We start from the raw sequence: 17,095 nt of genomic DNA on the forward strand, positions 1-17,095 counted from the left end.
AGCAACAGATGAGTGAGGAGAGAGAAAATATAATACAGATACATTGATAAATTGTATTAGGTGGAAAAGCCAAATACAATATGCCCTCCTTCTTACAGAGAAGTTCAGAACAGCCAAATGAAGGACAGTCATAGACTGGGAACACTGAGTGGGGGAAATGGAGGGAACGTGGCTTTATTCATGGTGTGAAATAACACACAGAGGCACATTAACACCTACAATTAATATACATCAACAAAAACAAAGTAAAACATTTCTCTAAAAGAGCCATTGTTTGGAGGAGTAAAGGGAAGACTGACGATTTCAGAGGTCCTTGAGCAGACCCTCAGCTGAGTTAACAGTTGGAGCGCCTTGCCTAATGACAGGTCCCCTAGACTGAATCTTGTAACTGAAGCATAGAGAGGTGAAATCACCTGGTCTTCCCAGGTAGGAACTGGGATGGGCCCATTTCTTCTACATACCGTCTTTTAATGAAAACTCAGTAAGAATTTTCTAGGCCAAAATAATGCATTTCTTTTCCCCTTAATAAAAAATACACACTCATGTGTGCACACACACATACATGCCTACACATACACACATACACATGTGCATACACATACACACACAGACACACATACACATGTCCATACACATTCACACACATACATCCACACCCAGGTATGCTCACACACATACACATATGTGCATGTACATACATACATACACATATACACACATGCATACATACACACATGTGAGCACATACACATATGCACATAAACTAACAAGAACATCTCATACTACACTCCTAATGCACACAAATGTTTTTAAATATGTCCATATTTAAACTGAATATAACTTAGTGTTAGGCACTCTTTGTCAATCTTAAACCCTTATGACCTAGCCTTCCTTCAGCTCTCTGTAATGAACAAACCAGTCTTAGGAAATGCCATGGGTTGAGTTGTTAACAATGGTCACACTGTCTTCCCTCACATTTTCAGCTGGCTTCTAGGAAACACATAAAAATTAAACTTCCCTCTCAATCCATAAATGTAATTTTACTCAAGTGTAAAAATCCCTCAGCATCAGCTGGTGCGTTTCAGCTCCAGTCCAGCTGCATTTGGGGGCTTTCTGTATGAAGAAGCAGAGGGCCCAGACTTAACACTTTGAATTTCAGTTCATTAAAATAATAATAATAATAATAATTCAACTGAAAATTGTGCTACACAAAATGCACTATTTGCAGACAGGTAGGCAGGAGGATCTGCCTGCTGGGGTTTGCTGGTTGGTCCTGCTATTTAGTTGCTGTGGTTTAAAGATGTCTACATGATCCTTAATAAGATGTGAAGTCTGGTTAGAGCATTGTATACGGAATGAGAGTACTGTGATGATTGCAGGTGATCCACATATGGCAAAGCTACAAAATAAACATAGGCCCCTCCCACACACACACCCTAAGTCCCCCGAGTATATTGAATTTCCAGAAACATCTGCATCTGGGGGTTCATTTCAAACTACTTTCAAATGGCACTGTGACTTCCTTGGAAGGACAGCTAGCAGCGCTGACCCCATGTTGACCCTCAGGGGACAGTCTATTACATCACTGCTCTCCCCCTGCTTAATTCAAACTGTACATGTGAGCAGATTGTATTGAAAAGATATTGCAAAGGAACTCAAACATCAGTGAAATTACAGGAGAAGATACAGGAATGTTATCATATGGGACAAGACAAACAGCCCTTGGACCAAGCTGAAAAAGAGATGCACTTCTGTCCATACACACTCCAGTGAAATAACTCTTGACAATACCAAGAAGATGTTTGCCATGTCTACTGTTACCCTTCTGATACCTAAGGCCTTTAAGAAAGACAGAACTGCCATTGGTGCCTGATACATATTATACTGTCCAATCCATTTTACTCACTTAATTTTTTAAATAATATTCCTATTAATTCTTTGAGAATTTTATACATGCATACAATGTGTACTGTCCCTCCAAATACTCATTTAACCTTAATAGCACTCAAGTACTCACTCAATTAGCATTATGCTAGTTGCTGTTATACATAAGCAAGGTATATGTCATTAAATGAATAATTAGTGTGATGCACAGTGTGAGGATGTACATGGATTCTATCAAATATCCAAACAGGTTAACATGCAAGACACTGAATTGGTCATTTCCAGTGTGGGCTAGACACTGGCCTCATTTGAATTCCTCTTAAAATTTGACTTTTCGTTTCCTTTTGTACGTACACTTATTTTAAAGTTTTTGTTTTATTTAAACCTCATTAACCATAGGAAACAGTTGCAGAGGGGCTGAAGAGATGGCACGGTGGCTAATTATGTGGGCTGCTCCTGCAGAAGACCTGAGTTCTGATCCCTACACCCATGTTAGAAGGCGCACAACCTTCACTAAATCTAGTTTCAGGGGGTCAGACAGACTCCTTTGAACTTTTTTGGCACCTGCAATGTATATGCACCTGACCCCCACCTACACACACACATATACCCAATTAAATGTAAAATAAAATATCTTCAAAGATACGCAATTGTAGGCATTATGGAGACAAAAAATCCCACCAGAAGAAAGAAAAAAATTCAACACCATGAAAGAAAGAAAGAAAGAAAGAAAGAAAGAAAGAAAGAAAGAAAGAAAGGGAGAGAGAGGGAGGGAGGGAGGGGGAGGGAGGGGGAGGGAGGAAGAGAGGAAGGAAAGAAGGAAGGAAGGAAGAAAGAAAGAAAGAAAGAAAGAAAGAAAGAAAGAAAGAGAGAGAGGGGGAGAGGGAGAGAGAGAGGGAGGGAGGGAGGGAGAGAAAGGGAGGGAGGAAGGAAGGAAGAAAGGAAGGAAGAAAGAAAGAAAGAAAGAAAGAGAGAGAGAGGGGGGGGAGAGGGAGAGAGAGAGGGAGGGAGGGAGGGAGAGAAAGGGAGGGAGGAAGGAAGGAAGGAAGGAAGGAAGGAAGGAAGGAAGGAAGGAAGGAAGGAAGAAAGAAAGGTAGGTAGGTTGGTTCAAAAACGTTTAGTATTGGTAAACACAAGTCTAGCTTCACAGAGGAACCTGACCAGCTTTTAAAAATGCTAATAACTGCCCCCAAGACTTTGATTTAATTGGTCTGGGGTGAAGGCTATGTACCTGTGTTTCCAAGAGCTCCAGAGTGGCTGTGTTGTGCGGCTGAGGCTGGACAGCGCAGCTTGGGAACACTGCAGACAATCAGGTGAGTGATGTGAAGGCAATGGCTGCTGGAACACCAGAGAGAGCACTTCATCCAGTGGGCCCTTGCATTGGGTAGCATACAGACGGACAGAACCTTGAAGAAGGGAACCGGTTGAACACTGATAATGAGGACAGAGAAAAGTGTCAATGAAGAAAAGGTCAAGCAGGGTATGGGAAACAACTGGGAGCATCCAAGGGATTTTCCATTTGAATGGAGTTTCCTGGCTGGTAAGGAAGGAAGGTGAGCTAGTCATGAGGGATCTGGAGGCAGAGGATCTGAGGCTATATAATTTGGAGGGGATTCCAGAAGCAATTTTTTAAAAACTGACTATATCTGAGCCTGGAATGGATAGAATCCAAGTAACTGTCATCTCTGCATCTGGAAATGTGGAAAATTCCGCCAGAAAAAGAACTGGTAGAATGAAGGAGGGCCTGGAGGAAGGGCCAGAGCAGTTAGCTAGGCAGTGGGATGGGGCTGAGGAAGCAGAGGTCAAAGGCATGCACCAGGACTGAGGCAGGAGACGGTGTAAGCCATATAGTGATGGGGAAAATGACAAGCCCTAGGTGGACGGTAGGAGACAAGAAAAAGACTCCAGGATAGCTCTGGTTTAGCCTTCTGCAACACCATCTACAGAAATGGGCGCAAAGGGGGAGTGGGGAACTCCATTTCCACACATGCAGCTTCAACTGCTGTCCTGACATCCCTTCGGAAATCTCCAGTCACATGACATTAGGGACTGGAGAGACGCTGGAAGTCTTCAAGGTGAAGGCAGATTAAGTCAGTGGAGCAGAAAGGCTGCAGGTGGGTTCACTGGGGATCGTAAAGAAGACAAGGACACATAAAGGGGGCTCATGAAAGAGATAGAGAACAAACCATATGGTACTGTTCGCTCATACAGTTATAAAACTGAATGAGAAAAACCTCTGAGGACTCGGGATAATCTGGACAGGAGCTATTCAGAATTAACCATGCAAGAGGATGGGGGAGGGGGAGCTGGACATTGGTGACTATGGTTGGTTGAATGAGAATGAGCCCCACACATTAATATATGTGAATGCTTGGCTCCCAGTTGTGGAACTATTTGGGAAGGATTGGGTATGGACTTGTTGGAGGAATCTCCAGTGCCAGTCTTGCCTTGCCACCCTGCTGCCATGCTCCCTGAAATGATAATAACCATGAACTCTAACCCTCTGAAAGTATAAGTCCCAGTAAGCTTTTCTTCTATAAGTTGTGTTAGCCGCGGTGTCCCTTTACCAAATTGAGAAGTGACTAGGAGAGTGGCCAAAAGAGTAAGGGCAAACTCAACATCGAACACAGGAAACAAGAGCGAGATGCAGTTCGTGGAAGGTGGAAGTAAGGAAAATGGAGACAAGAGGTGGGGTCCATTGTCTTCAAAGAAGATGAGTCCATTCAGATCAAGCAGCAAGTCACACCATAAATAATGGGTAGGGGCTTTCAGTAGGGGCTTTCCAAGACAGAGAGGAGCATGCTGGGAAGAGACAAGACAATGGGTCAAAATGCAAGCACAGGGTGAGAAGGGTACACCGAGACTCCCCAGGAAGAAAGGCAGAGTTCTTTTCTTCGAAATGGAAGGACTGCAGGGAAGACTCATAAATTCATTAGGGTTTTCATCCCTGTGACCAAACACCTGAAAGAAAACATTTAAAGGAGGAGAGATGCATTTTAAGTCACACTTTCAAATTTTCAGTCTTTTGTCGTGAGGAGAGTATGGCAGAGCAAAGAAGTTCAATTCAAGGTAGCAAGAGACAAGAGAGAGGAAGAGGAGGGAAGGGCTCAGGACTCCTGGAGCTCTCTTCTCGACGCAAAGTCTTTCCAAATAGCTAGTCTTTCTACCAGAGAGCCTTCAGTGGGTGGGGCCCAGCCACTGCTCAAGCCACCCTCAGAGCATCTTACACAGTGCCTTGAACGCAGTGTCTGGCTTCTGTTAATGGCCCGAATCTCTCTGTGGCCACTTGTCTTGGCCCCAACGTTACATGAGCTTCTTTTCTGGGCAAACTGCAATTTCATTTAATCTTTTCTTTCTGATTTCTAATTACGATTCTTTACTGTAAACTTGGTGTTGAAAGCAGCCCACAGTGATTATGCACAACCTATGCTGGACGGTCTTGAAATTTCCTATCAGATCAGTCAGTCAGTCCTTTTGTTTAAGTTCAGCCTCACACAGGGTCTCAGGACGTGGACAGTATGGCCACACTCAATTCCAAGAAGATTCTTCTTCCCATTTGAAGGCTAACAGGCACAGTCTTTTCCATCATCTGACGTTCTTTTGGGCTCAATCAGACTTGCCCATTAGGCTCTGATTACCACATTTTAGGGCTTTTCTAGACCACATCTCCGTGTTTCTCCAAATTTCTCCTGCAAGGCAGCCAGGAAGCCACCAGAGCTGAATAGTCTGGATCTATCACTGCAAGGAGCCCAATGCTCTGGGGTCAGTTTTCTGTGTTAGACTTTTAGTTGTGACCAAATACTTAAAGGGGTAATATGAAGGACAAAAAGTAGACTTTAACTCATGGCTTCAGCAACTTCAGCCCATCATGGTGGAGGGAGCATAGAAGAACTGAGTAACTTCTATCCTGATGGACATGAAGCAATTAAAACCAGAGAGTGCCTATTCTACTAAGTAGAGTTCTCTTTCTCCGTTTATGCCACCCAGGTCTTCAACCTATGAAATGTGCTCCCCCCTCACCCCTGACCCTGGCAGACCCTCTCCTCTTAGCTAACCCTCTCTGCAAGTACCCACACAGGCCCACCCAGAGGTGTAGTCTACTGGTTGGTTGACAATTACTAACTGTGACAGAAGTAAGGTTCAGAAAAAGGGAAAGGGAGAGATTAAGCACTCAAATGCACAATGAACCACATTTTATCAACAAAACAGAAAGTAGGGGCACTTTGATTCAAAATGTGAAAGAATTAATATGAGTGGAGACTAAAACATCACAGGACTAGAAAGCAATTAAGATTCTACTATCCACCCACTTCACCACTTAGAGTAACCAAGAGACTTGGGTGACAGCAGGCTTAACATTTACCTTTTAAAACCATTCCACCCCTAAGCAATCTGAGTTTACAAGCTCCTCTCTTCTCCCACCCCCGTGTCCCTCCCAATCCCAAACAGTCTTCAATCAGTGAGTCTTTCACACCTTAAGTCTGAGGTGTCAGGATTTCTTTAAAACCCTGAAAACCTCAGTCCCATCTTGGCTCAACTCAACCCTACTTGGATCTCTCATTGTCATTTCCACTCATAAGTCTGTCTGGGCAGAGCAGACAGAGTCCCAACTCAGGCCTTGTCCTCCTGAGGGCTCCAGTAAGGTGGTATTATCTCCCAGACAAAGAGCTCTTGAGGATTAGCAACAAATGACTGAGCAATCTGCAGGAATGAAGCTACGGTAAGGTTCCATGATCATCTCTGCCTGGCTGGGCACAGTGCAGTTGAGCAAACACAAATACATAGTCAAGCCCTCCCAGGTCCCAGAGATTCAAGAGACAAGAGCTGCCCAAAGGCCAAATGAAGCAGAAGACAAAAGAAAATTCCTCAACTAAACAAGGCGGGGGGGGGGGGATACATGAAAGAAAGGGATGAGGAGGTGAAGCCATCACAGTGTGGAAATCCCCCTAGTCAATGAGATCAAGTTTGTCCCTCGGTTACAATAGGCAAGTGCACGTATTGAAGGCTGTGCATTGACTTTAAGCCATCTAGGAAATTTAGCTTATGGAAGGAAAGAAAAAAAGAAAGAGAGAGAGAGAGAGAGGGAGAGAGGGGGGGGAGAGAGAGAGAGGTAGGGAGGGAGGGAGGAAGGAAAGAAAGGTCTCAAATGTACACATTGATGTTTCTTCTTTCCAGTAAGACCCACTGTGGACCTACTCTAAGGTTTCCCTGAGGGACTACATTCTGCTAGCCGTTCCCTCCGGCAGGAAGGAAATGAAGTACCCCCAAAGCAGGTCACGGATCATCCTTGTGTTGGTACAGGTCCACTCCATGTTACTATATCAGATTCAGAGTTTTTAATCTTAGATAACAGTATGCACAGGCTTTCATCAAGGGCCTGCTGTCACTAGAATGTGAAATATCCCCTGCAGGCTTACAAGTGCTTGAACACTCAAGTTCCCAGCTGGTGGTGCTGGAACTGGTTGCAGACATTGTTAACCTTTGGCATGTGGAGTCACATAGACAGATGGGCAGGTAAGACGGGAGCTTCCACCTGATACCCCAGTCCCGTTTCCAAGACTTCCTCTGCTGACAGTCTGACACTAGAATGTGAGGACCCTCAGCCAGAAGCTCCCACTGGCCTAGACCAGACCCATGCCTTCCCTGCTATGACTGGCTGAGCTCATTCCTATCAACTTCCGGTTTTCTGAGTTCTACAAGTTCTAGGGCTTAAGCTGCTTCTGCAGTGCATTTTAGCACAACAATGAGAGTGAAAAAAATATGCACCTACTGGATATTAAATGATGCCAAACCAGTCCATCTTTCTTACATCCTTTTAATGCTAGCTCATGAGTGGGTGACATTCTAAAGACATATATCCTTCAGGTGGGTCATGCTCACAGCTGTAACATAATCTAAGGAATGCCAGGCCAGTTGGTGGGGCCATATTATTGACTTTTCCTGTTGCTCTGGCAAAACACCTTTTAAAAACAACTTAAGGCTTTATCTGGCTAAGGGTTAGAAGGTACAATCTATCTTGACAGAGAATTTATGGCTGTGGGAGCTTGAGGTGGCTGTTAACACTGGATCCACAATCAGGAAGCAGAGACAAATGCTGGTTCTCCTCTCATTCTCTCCTCTTTATTCAGTTTGGAACCTCTTGATGCTGCCCAAATTCAGGGTGTATCTTTCCACCTCAGTTAAACCTCTCAGGAAACATCCTCATGGCATGCCCACGTAGACATCTCCTAATGACTCTAAATCCAGTAAAGGTGACAATGAAAATTAGCCATTATGAGGCCATAACAGAACACCATAATACCGTATATCTAAATGGGCTAGAAGAGTGACCTTTTCCTCAAGATGGTAAATCTCTAATCTCTCTGTTCTTAGGTCTCTCTAAGAGTATGTTAGAGTTTCTGTTGTTGTAAAAGTATAAAAATAAAAATGTAAGTCTTTTACCCCGCTAGGCCCATGCCGCCGTGTCCCAAGATATCTGTTAGATCTGGGAAACACATCCCAGCCACACACTTTCCTACACTCAAACCCTCACATAAAAGAACACACAACACAATAATCTTAGATCCAATTGGTAAGATATAATTGCCCACTTAAACATACAATGCCCGGTACTATCCATCCCTTGAGAACATTAATAACAACCTGTAAATACACAGAGCAGAATCTTTTTTTTTTTTTTTGGTTCTTTTTTTCAGAGCTGGGGACCGAACCCAGGGCCTTGCGCTTCCTAGGCAAGCGCTCTACCACTGAGCTAAATCCCCAACCCCTTCACAGAGCAGAATCTTAACATAACCTGCCATCTTGTCCTGCCACGGCTTCTCAGCCCCTCTCCTCCGCCCTGTCTCCTCCTCTCTCCCCTAGTCCCTATCTCTTCCTTCAAACTTCTCTCCCACCCATCCTTCCTTCTCCTCCAATGACAGGCCTCCTTCTATCCTGTACCTGCCTCACCTGTGACATCATCCTACAAGTTTCTATCCCTATGGTAAGACACCATGACCAAAAGCAACTTGGGGAGGAAATGGTTTATTTCCTCATATGGTTTGCAGAGCATCATCCAGGAACCTCAGGGCAGCAACCCTAGTCAGGAACCTGGAGGCAGGAACCTGGAGACAGGAACTGATGCAGAGTCCATGGAGGAGTGCTACTCACTGGCCTGCCCAGTTTACTTTCTTATACACTCTCCAGGACCCACTGCCAAGAATGGTACTGTACACAGTGGGCTGGACCCTCCCACATAAATCATTAATCAAGAAAATTCAACACAGGTCAATCTAGTTAGAGCATTTGCTCAACTGTGGTTCTCTCTTTCAAAATGACTCTAGTTTGTGTCAAGTTGATGTAAAACTAGGCAGCACAAAGAGGCTTCAAGGTAACAAATAGGATAGGGCTCATATGTATGTGTGCATATATGTATGTGTATATGTGCATATGTATATATTATACATAATGTATATATGTGTGTGCATATGTATGATTTGTATACTTATTTATACCTGTGCATGTGTGTATATGTGTATATATATGAGCAATTGTCTGACCAGCCTAACCTCATGCCTTACCTGTTTCTGCCCTATGCCTCAGCTTTCTGAGCTCCAATGCCATTGCTGTTGATTCACAATATCACCACCCCCTATGCTATTCCGATACTGCTATAGGCTTCATTCTGTACTGCCAGCCACAGCTGTGTCTCAGGGTCTCCATCTTCTGATGGCCACCACCCCCACTCTCCAGCAATGCAGGAGGCATCTTTCTTTTAATGTCACTGTCACTCAGAAAGTAGAGGGCATTCACAGCAGGGTTTTGAATGACTTCATCATTTTGCTTCTTCCCATATGCTGCCCTTCCTGACAAAGCACATGGGTGGGACAAAGAGGTGTTCAGCCATCTCTCCAGGACCCACAGTGCCTTCCGATCACCATGCCTCTTCTTGATCTAATTCGTCCTTTCCAATTCCATGTTCCTGTCAGCATTCTTCTGAGACTTGGCAGTCAGTCTTTCCTAAACCAATTTTCCCTGAAAAAGTCACACAAAGGGGGTTGGAGAGGTGGCTCAGTGGTCAAAAGTACTGGCTGTTCCTCCAGAAGTCCTGAGTTCAATTCCCAATAACCATATTGCGGCTCACGATCATCTATAGTGGGATCTGATGGCCTCTGCTGTCTGATGCTCTCTTCTGTCATGCAGTCATGCATGCAAACAGAGTGCACATATACATAAATAAATAAATATTTAAACAAAAGAAAAGAAAGAAAAAGTCACAGGCATAGTGTGATACATTGTCATAGATCAGACAATGAGTGGTGGGTGAGATCTAAACTCTTTCGTGTCTTGTGAACCTTATAAGCTTACCCTTTCACAAAGGTCCCTGAAGAATGACTCAAGCCCAGGGTCTGTTGTCAATGCATGGTTCACCATGGGAGATGCATATTCTTGACATCATTTCCAGAGAAAGTACAGATCCTGCTGTGCCATTCCTGCACTTAAGCCAAGTATTTTAATTAGCTATGCTGAAAAGAACAGAACTTTTCACTCATGGGGCCTTGTAGGAGGTGCTAGGGGTACCCTCAGAGGAGATTGTGGGACCCAAACCTGTCCTCATTTAGTTTTAAATTTTCTGTTCAGAAAGTACACAGTTTTCAGCCTCATGTCCTCCTGCAGTGATATTCAACCTTGCCATGGGCCCGGTGGTCTTAAATTGAAAGTTCCCCTTCTTTATGAGTTGGCCATATCTTTCTTATGGTGACAGAAAACTGGCACAAATAGGTTGATAAATTTCTAAAACTCAAGAAATAGTCAGGTGGAAAATGAGACGGAGGCTGGCTTTCTTGATACCTCGTGTATGAACAATCTCCTCAAGTTCTGCACGCATTTGTCTCCCACGGGTGCACATGTGCATTTGTGTATGTGCGTAAACACGTGAATGTGTGTATTTACCCACAAGTACCGCCCCGTGAGATGACACAACCACCATCTTTAACTGTTTGTCCTCTACATTGTGGGTCCTTCTGGTACAGCTTTCAAAGGACTAATTCTGTCTTGGCCAGGCTGAAAGTGGGTGGAGGGGTTGACAGTGATACAACCCATCTTGCTGTGCTCTCTGTGAGTCTAGTCTCTGTACCCCTTCTCTGGAAAGCAGGAAGTACTTGTTGCTTTGTTCTTGGCCCTGGAACGGACAGAAGTCAGAACAATGGGGTCCCATGTTGACTTGTGAGTTTGACTAAATACAAAATATTGGAGTGGTCAAGAATTGCCTCAAAGTAGGTTTTCCTAACTATTTCTAATTTATATTATGCAGTTGAGTATGGACTTCCCATGAAGAAACTTTCAGAATACAGTAGTCATAATTCAATGCACATGAAGGAACTTACCAAGATTTACCAAAAGCTGGGGGCGCTGCAAAGATGTCTTAGAGTTTTTAACCACTCTTGCAATATATATGAGTTCAGTTCCCACGTCTGATACACAGGACAGAAGGCTCACGACTGCCCCTAATACCAGCTCCATGAAATACCTTCATCTAGCTTCCATAGGCAACCGCGCACACACACACACACACACACACACACACACACACACACACACATACACACACACACACACAAAGTAAGAATAAAATGAAATTTTCAAGAACTACCAGAGATTCAAAAGAATCAAAAAGACTTTCATCATGGCAGTGCTTCATAGTAATTATCCCCTCATTTGAAAAATCATACTTTGGTTTGCAACTTTTATTCTAAATAGTAATTGTTTTGATTGCTCTAGAGATTTCCAGAAATTGAAAATCAGAAAATTAATCTTTGTTCTCCCACATTAAAATTTAGGGGGAAAAAGAACTATAAAATCTGGTAGTTGAGTGTGTGTGTGTGTGTGTGTGTGTGTGTGTGTGTGTGTGTGTGTGTGTAATTGGACACCTGGGACCTCTCTCAGACTAAGCCTATGTTCTGTCCCTGAGCTCTACCTCAGCTTGAACTATCGGTTTTTAATGGTGTTCTCAAATCTCTCAAGTTAAAAAAAAAAAAAAACCAAATAGATGAACATGCTTCCAACCCAAAGATAGCATGCTGGTCTGCAGCATCCAGAAATGGTCACGCAAGATACATCTGGCTTGACATTTAATCCCTACTGTCATATTTTTGGCTCTTTTTCTATCTTTGACCGATATTTTACATAAGCGTCAACCCAGAAGGCAGACACAGTACATCAACTGTATCTTTTACTCTGGATCTTTTTTTTTTTTTTTTGGCAGAGTTGGCAAGTTTTGACACAGGGACTTGGGAGCAGCAGTGCCTGACAGTTTCACAGTAGATGCATCCCTGCAGCTTTCTCCTCTAAAATAGAGGCTGGCACAGACATTGCTGAAACATTGTTGCCCTCAGGAGCAATCCTAGTGCCTGCCCAGTTGCCATCATCCTTCCTCCTGACTATCTAAGGAATCACTGGTTCTCTCAGCACCTTGTCACCCCAAGGCTAAGAGCCTTGGTTATAACCTGCCCTTTGTACTCTGTTTCCTGCTGACCTCCAAATCATTGTCCAGAAAGCATCTGAGCCCATCCAATACGCTCACTGGGTCTTTTAAATTCCCTCCATTCTTTGCTGGGCTGGCCTCTCCTTGGTGTTTTGTTCTAGTCAGCGGTGTTTCTCCTAGTCTGAGGCATTCGTCTTTGCTCTCTTCTGTAGAGCTGTATTCTGGGAAAATGTCAATGGGTCACAAACAGGTTAAGATGGGAAGTGGGAGATACTAGCAGGGTCTCACCAGCCATCAGTCTCAAGTGATATTTAACAATGAAGCCTGTTTGCCTTTATCTGTTGCTAACCTTGGCAGACAGCTGCAGCCCTTCTGTGATAGGTCACCACCATGTGACCTAAGACATTGCTTCCTAAGTCTGGAGATCTGGTCCATCACATCCTTCAAACATCCAACCCAGCCATTTTACTTCTGAAAATCTTACAAGAGTCACTCTGTTGGCCCCTCAACTTCTCAGCTATTCCCCTCCAATTTCCTTTCCTCTTCAAAGTGGCAAAATTCCTTGAAGAAAGCAATTTGAAGGGGAGGCTAATGGCTCACAATCCTAGATTACAGTCCATCATTGTGGGGAGTCAAGGTGTGAGTCACATGGTATCCAGAGGCTCTAGCAGACCACAGTGAATTAATGCATGCATGCTTGCATGTGCTCAGCACTTTCTCTCCTCTTCATTCAGTCCATGACTCAGTCCATGAAGTGCTGTCACCCATATTCACCTCAATTAACCCAGTTAGGGACATCCCTTACAGGCCTGCCCTCAAGACAACAGCTCCTTGTCAAGACCCACTTTTTACATGCTCACACACTGTGTACAGTTGACTGTCAAAATTAACCATTGAGTGTCCAGTGAGTCTTGAGAAGCCCAAAGCAATACACATGTGCAGTCATGGTAATACCGATTAGCTGCAGGGTTACTAAGCACTACCTATGGACAGTCCATGTTGGTGACTCCTAATAGGGAAATACAAACTTTACACAAAGGCACAGTACCAAAGGAAGAACATCTATTCTGCTCAGTATAGTAATGTTTCAGGGGGAAAAAAAGCATCTTCAAGTGCAAAATTAAGGGGTGGGGGGACAACATCTGATGTGAAATGACAGAATGGCAGAGACTTCTGAAAAGCAGTCTGGTAAACTAACAGCTTTGAAAATGTATGTTCTTCAATAATGACCCTCACAGTAAAATTCTAGGTACAGAAGATTAAAACTATGACTTTGAAAACCTCACAAGAGCAGTGCTTCTAAGAGCCAAACATCAGGGCAATTTGAAGGCCTAGAGAGGAGAGAACACTTCCTGTGAAATACAATATAGCTTTGGAATAAACTAGTGGGCAGAAAATAACAAAACAAAACAAAACTCAAATTAAACAAGCACATGGGGATGCTGGAGAAATAGCAGAAGAACTAAACTGTTGACTTCCTTTGCTCTGGTAAATCAGGGTAATTGTAATTTTGGAGTCTGACATTTTCCATGTTGGATAAGCATTATATTTAGAGTGGTTTTTTTAAACCTATACTGAAAGCATTGGTAAGCAAAAATCCACTTGTCAGGTTTATCCTCAGCTATTTTTTGAAGTCGTTCTGGTTCCCACTTGGACAATTAAAAGTCACTTTAGAAGCAGGGTTTGCAGCTCAGTTCATAGAGTACGTACTGGGCATGAGCAAGACTCTGCACTCAATCCTCGGCACCTCAGAGCATGGTGGAAGCCTAAAAGGGTCAAAAGTTCAAGGTCTTGGGCTAATGGTAGTTCAAAGACAGCCTGGGCTAGAAACCCTATCTCCAAAACAATTAAAAGTTATATTTAAATCAAAAGCCAATTTAAAGAGTGATGAGTAAGTGAGCCATGCACAAACCTGCCTTCCTGCTGAGGAAATGGAAAAGAGACTGTTCTGGAATGGCCCCTCAGCTCCTCTCCCTGTCCTAGGTGCCAGTTGAGCTTAATTTCTTGGTCCCTCTTGAAACATTCAGGTAGACATGACTCAATATTTCATAATCTCCCTATAAAGCTCTCTCTGCCCTCCTCCTCTCCCCCCACCCCTCCCTCTCTTTCTTCCTTCCTGCTGCCCAGAGTTGAAAGACCCAACACTACCAAAATGACCCCCGAAAGCAAAATTATCAGGTTGGACTTTGTGTGAGGCAGACACATCCTTGGTGCCCAGCACAGGTTCACTTACAATGACTGACCCACTAATGTCTCACGGAAAGTAAAGACATCCACACAGACATGAGCTCAGACACATTTTAAATCAAGAAAAGAAAGAGGAAATTGGACGAAAAGGACAGACCACAGAGACCTGCAGCCCCAGCGGTGCAGGATAAAGCTGAGAGGATGGTGGGAAACCACGCAAAGGACACCAAGGAAGAGAAACGGGGTGAGCAGAGGAACTTACCCCCCCGATAGGACACGGAAAACACTGGACCTCTGTAGATAGAAAGCTTGGATCTGTTACCCTGATAGTAACAGTTGCCTTCTGAGAAGGAAAAAGACCTCAACGGCAAGGAAAGGGATGCAGAAACATTAGGAGAAAGCAGTTTTTCCCATAGGAGAGAGCAGAGAAAACGGGCACAAGAATCTACTAGAAGGTTAGGAAACAAATATTCCCAGAGCTTCCGAAGGCCAATGTTTCAGCACACGGGTCGGCTCATGGGTTTTTGTTCTAAGTCCTCTTTGTTCTAAATGCTCTCTGTCCTAAATCCTAGTACTTTGTACTGTTTGCTTCTGTCTTTGCCTTGATGTATTTTTTTTACTTTAAACTGAAAACAAAAGAAGTAATTTGCGAATTGTGAACAGGCAAAAGGCATTGCCCCACTTCTACAGAGCTGTCATTTACAGAAGCACGCATCAACTTCAGATCGTGGACTTTCCGTTACTGCCAGGGTAACTGGTCTAAGGTTTTCATTTGCAGATATCCATTGAATTCCTTAGAACTGAGGTAGGCATCTTTGGTTCTCCCCTGGATCCACGGTAGGTCATTGGCAGGAGCAGGATGAAAATCTAAATAAGCAGCAGAGTGTGACGGCATTCCTGGGATCCCAAGCCAGGTGACCCGAGTTCCATCCTTGAGCTTGGGACTCACTTGATGGAAAGAGAGAAGTGACTCCTGAGAGTTGTCCTCTGGGCAGAAACACGAACTCACACACACACACACACACACACACACACACACACACACACACACACAGAGAGAGAGAGAGAGAGAGAGAGAGACTCACCTACATGCACACACATATACACACACTCATGCACACGCCCACACAACAAGCAACTGAGGCAATTCAAGGGTTCATAAAATTCTCCCCCCATGAAAGAAAATAGGAACAAAACTAAGGTTTTTCATTAAAACAATTTGAAGAGAACCACTCTTGGGAGGAACACTCAAATGGAAGGGGTTTGAGAAATGCAAGGGAACCAAGTACCCTTCTCAGCAAGCAGGGACTCAGAACTCTCCCTCGTGACATACTAATCACCCGATACACTCAGCAAGCTGCCAGCTATTAAACGCTCGATCTCAACCTACCAGATTCTTACATTTCCCTGATCCTAGTCCTGGCTGTTCAACTTATCAAAACGTCCCCTTCCTGGTCTGAGCCCTCAAAAAGTCTGCAAGTCTCCACCGCTGCTGTTTATGGGCATGCGTGTGCTGCGGTATTTGTGTGCGCATGTGTGGAGACCCAAGGCCCACAGCAGATTGTCTTTCTTTAACCGTGCTCTGCCTTTGCTGTATGATACAGGATCCCTCAGCAAATCTGGGGATCACTGACTGGGCCAGGCTGGCTAGCCAATGAACTTCTGGTATCAACTTATCTGACAGCTACTAACCCTTAACCTGCCTGAAGTCACATGTCTGGCTTCTGACGAGCATTCTGGAAACCCAAACACAGCACTGGCACAGTGAGGACTCTGCTGACTGAACCATCGCCCCAACCCCAAGTCACCCTTTTTCCACTATCCTCTTTGAGGAAGGAAGGTTAAAGATGGGTGACTACTTACAGGTACAAATGAGTTTTCTCCCCATTGTTGGCCACAGGGCATACTGTACACCTTGGGCTTGACTCCCAGCATCCTGCAGGCCAGATCGTCTCACAGGAAAGCCTGTTCTGACTTGTATTTCTGAGAAAGCGTTTGAGGATGATAGGGAATGTAACATTTGTTTCTTGATGGTAATAACTCATGACCCCTGCCTCCCTTCCTCGGTAACAAGAATTTCATCGGGGCTGCCATGAGAATCCCCTGGGGGCTCCGCATGAGATACATCAAGCACACAATTTGATACAAACGCATCCGTCCTGATGTGCACATCTTTTTATCGTTAGAGAGGATATGACAGCCGGTGCAGACCTCCTTAAAGTTGTAAGATTTCAACTATTACTTCTGAAAGAAGGAAGGCGGAAACCTCCCTGGAAAATGAGCTACGTGCCATGGGGCTCCAGTTGGCTTTGCTAGATTCCCATGCTGAATTAATTGTGTTTCCAAACAGTCTTGCCTGAACCATGTTTCAAAAGGCTCTGGGCTGCAGAGGACACAAACCCCTTTCACACACAACAAAAATCAGAAGAGACACCAGATTCTTCCCTCATGGGGTATTGTTTCCTTTCCATTCACAAGAAACCTGGCCCAAGATGCTGCGTTGCAGGGAAACTGGGGGTGAAAGGGAGGAGATATTCAGCCTGACGACAGGAGTGTGTGTGT

At 44.2% G+C, this 17,095-nt stretch overlaps 1 long non-coding RNA gene across 5 annotated transcripts in view; it reads right to left on the reverse strand.

Moving 5' to 3' along the window:
- The window catches only part of LOC120100856 (uncharacterized), an 89,506-nt gene that overhangs the window by 32,989 nt on the left and 39,422 nt on the right, over positions 1-17,095 (reverse strand). The window contains exons 4-5 of one of the 5 annotated variants that reach the window (XR_015675935.1): positions 10,231-10,355; positions 8,445-9,897 (exon numbers count right to left, since the gene is read on the reverse strand). The exons of 2 other annotated variants lie outside the window; for them this stretch is intronic. This is a non-coding gene — a long non-coding RNA (uncharacterized LOC120100856). Of the gene's footprint in view, positions 1-3,115; positions 3,291-8,444; positions 9,898-10,230; positions 10,361-17,095 lie in introns of those variants that run through there. 2 more of the 5 variants (XR_015675938.1, XR_015675929.1) reach the window with 2 other exon arrangements.

The sequence above is a fragment of the Rattus norvegicus genome, chromosome 2 (assembly GCF_021556685.1).
Source record: "Rattus norvegicus strain SHRSP/BbbUtx chromosome 2, alternate assembly SHRSP_T2T, whole genome shotgun sequence".
Taxonomy (NCBI): domain Eukaryota; kingdom Metazoa; phylum Chordata; class Mammalia; order Rodentia; family Muridae; genus Rattus; species Rattus norvegicus.